This window comes from Hyla sarda, chromosome 4, assembly GCF_029499605.1.
Source record: "Hyla sarda isolate aHylSar1 chromosome 4, aHylSar1.hap1, whole genome shotgun sequence".
Classification (NCBI taxonomy): domain Eukaryota; kingdom Metazoa; phylum Chordata; class Amphibia; order Anura; family Hylidae; genus Hyla; species Hyla sarda.
The window spans coordinates 353,173,771-353,177,228 of NC_079192.1; the positions used below are offsets into that span (position 1 = coordinate 353,173,771).

Sequence of the window (3,458 nt, forward strand, 5' to 3'; positions counted from 1 at the left end):
AAGGGGGGGGGGGAGGAAGGGAGGAGAGGAAAGGGAAGGGGAAAAAAATAATAATAAACTAGTAGTCTGGACAGTGGTAGATTACTGGATACTTAAATGGAACAAAACCCCTGGAGACGGACTAATGAGCGATTTCTTCATAATTGTTGACACCTATAAACAAATACGTGCAAGAAACAAAAAAACAATACATAAGACACTTGTTGGTGACCATTAAAAACTGTGCTAGGACACACAAAACACACTGTTAAAACTAAGTAACTAAAACCAGAAATTACTCCACAAGGGACAAAGCTAAATTAATTTGAAAATTCTATATGAAATATATACATGAATGGAATAAGACTACGAGCAAATAGGGCAATTGGTGACTAGATAAAACGATGTTTAATATACTTACAGAAATGGAACGAAGCTATTCACTTCATTCAAGCCATCCAGAGTTTTCATACCCAAGACTTCAATCCACCGGGTCTCTTTCTGTGCGAGTACACGTTTCCAATTGCCGCCACGATTGCTGATGTAAACACGGTCAATGCCGCGTACCTGCAAAAGAGTACTGTCACAATTGTGATACTGTTTAAAATGCCTAGCAAGTTTTTTGATGAGGAATGTCCAAGCAATCCTGAGCAGACACTATGTCAAGTACGTGTTCCCTAACCCGTCTGCAAAATTCGCGGGTTGTTAGACCCACATTAATTTTGCTACAGGGGCACCTGGCATAGTATACTACTCCTTTAGTCGCACAATTAATGTGGTGGGTAATCTTATAAGTTTTTTGACCTTTAGCATCAGTAAAAGATGTGCTCCTTTCAATATTCTTACAGGAGACATATTGACCACATGTGTAGGTACCCCATTTGGGCCCTTTGGAGCCAAATGCCTGTGCAGGGGTCGTACCCTGATAATAACTCTTCACAAGACTATCTTTGATGTTTCGGGACCTCCTGTAAGTTACTGCAGGTTTTTTGGTAGGTATTTTAAAAGTACCTGATCCGTCATCAAGATTGGCCAAAATTTCAGTATGGCTTGGTTCGTTTCGTCTGTGCGAAATCGAATAACATCATCTTTATGAGTTATTTTCTTCTTGCCATGCAGAAGAGAAGTACGGTTACTGGCTTTTGCTCTCTGATATGATCTGTCATTGTAACCCCTTTCCTTAAAACATACCTTCAAATCTTTAGCCTGGACTTCAAAGGAATCTTCGCTAGAGCAAATTCGACAGGCCCTCAGGAATTGTCCATTTGGTATATTATTGATTAAGTGATGAGGATGGCTTGAAGTGGCATGCAGTACCGTATTTGCAGATGTTTTCTTCCTGAACAGATCTGTGGACAAAAAAACGCCTTCATTAACTGTTATTTTAATGTCCAGAAATTCAGTCACTGGTCCACCTATATTAGATGTTAGTCTGATGTTTTTGTTGTTTTGGTTTAGTCTACATATCAGGTCCGTCAGTTCTTCTTTCAATCCCTGCCATATCAACAGCACATCGTCTGTGTACCTCCCCCAGTAGTGTATTTTCTCAATACCAGGTGGTGGATTGCATAGGAAAATGTCCCTCTCCCACAGCCCCAGGAACAAATTAGCATATGAGGGCGCACAAGCCGCCCCCATAGCTGTGCCCTGGAGCTGCAGGTAGAGGGTCTCCTTAAACATAAAAAAAATTATGGGTCAGTACAAAGTCGAGGGATGATATTAAGAAATCGCCGAGATCAGGGTCCAAGGAACTGGATTGAAGGAAACTTACCGCTTTCAAGCCATCCCGGTGTCTAATAGAAGTGTACAATGCCTCGACATCACAGGTGGCAAGTATCATATCCGAATCAAGTTGCAGATGATCAAGTTTCTTGAGGACGTCGTTGGTATCTTTTAGATGTGACGGTAAAGTTTCTACAATAGGGGCGAGATGGAAGTCAATGAATTTACAGAGAGGTTCACACAAATTACCACATCCTGACACAATTGGTCTCCCAGGTGGACAAGTGTCCTTTTTATGTATCTTAGGGAGCAGGTAGATTGAGGCTACAGTGGGGTTGGCTGGCATTAATGCTTCTGCTTGGCGTGCAGATAGAACTCCGGATTCCAATTCTTTTTGTAAAATATCCTGTAATTCCTTTAAATAATTAACTGTGGGATTAAAGGTGAGTCTTTTATAGCAATCCGTCTCAATTGGCGAAGCATCTCTCATTCATACATCTTAGTTGGCCATATGACCACATTCCCACCCTTGTCGGAGGGTTTAATAATTACCTCCTTCCAGGATTGGATATCCATCAGGGCTTTGCGTTGGGTGGCAGTCAAGTTATCGCCATGTCTTGTCTCAGGTATTTTTTTAAACTCCTGGGACACAAGTTTTACAAAAATGTCAATATTGGGAAATTGAGTCATCTGGGGAAAGTTTTTGGATTTAGGAAGTAGGGTCTGAGGGAACTTACCTTTAGTAGGTGGTTCTTGTTCTTCCAATAATTCAACCAGGGTCTGCGCGGCTTCCTGTTCACTCCTAGTCAAAAGATTAGGAAAGGAGCTGTCAAGGGGTTTATCAAAAATTCTTTTAAAAGCCAGTTTCCTAGAAAATAACTGTAGGTCCTTAACTGCAGTAAAGTAGTCAAATTTGTCAGAAGGACAAAATGATAAACCTAAACATAATACTTCCTCCTGTTCTTTGGTAAGTGTTTGAGTGCTAAGGTTAATAACCTTATTACTCACCTGTTGTTGGTTCCTCTTGTTGTAATCACGTTTTTTCTGAGCGTTCCGTTTCCCAGATTCAGAGTCCATCTTCCTTTTCCTTGTGTTAAATTGATATCTATAGTTGGATGAAGTAGTGGAGCCGGCACTAGTCAAAGTGGTGGAAGACACAGACAGTGCGTAATCTGGTACCTCCATCATTCTGCCACCATCTATAGACTCTGTTTGATTGGGCGTCATTAGCATCAAGTTGGTATTTCTTGCTTTTGATGTCCTGAATTTCTTTTTCCCATTTATTGAAACTCTCATCCAACTCTTTATTGAATACCTCCAGCTCAGCCTTGGAGCATTCCTTGGTAAGATCTGCTTGTACACTTTCTAATTCCTTCTCTATTGTTTCCAGAGTTTCACTATTATGCATCACTAAGAGTTCCAAGAATGTCTGCGAACATTTATTACATGATTCATCCCATTTGCTCTTAAAATCATTGCTTTCAATTGGAAAAGATGGAAACACCTGTATTCTAAGGCCACGCGGAAGTAGCCCTCCTGAGATATATCTCTGTAAAAAAGCTCTATTCCACCATGTTTTCGTTCTCCTATGGAGTAGATATTTCATTGTTTTTTTAAGTGTAGCTTTATGTGTAGTTTCCACACCATGTGTAAATCCATTCTCAAACATATTATTTGCTCTTTCGAGCCATGAAGCATCTCGGCTTCTATAATCCATATCTGTGATAAATGCTGTCGGGCAAGGGAATATACAACCA

General features: G+C 40.5%; 1 long non-coding RNA gene across 1 annotated transcript; it reads right to left on the reverse strand.

Annotated features, from left to right (window-relative positions):
• Positions 1–432: 432 nt before the first annotated feature.
• On the reverse strand, positions 433–2,505 carry LOC130267210 (uncharacterized). The gene is made up of 5 exons (XR_008843097.1): positions 2,439–2,505; positions 2,254–2,343; positions 1,751–1,893; positions 1,171–1,328; positions 433–546 (listed from the first exon to the last, which is right to left on the reverse strand). It is a non-coding gene; the product is annotated as an uncharacterized LOC130267210 (long non-coding RNA).
• Positions 2,506–3,458: the final 953 nt, after the last annotated feature.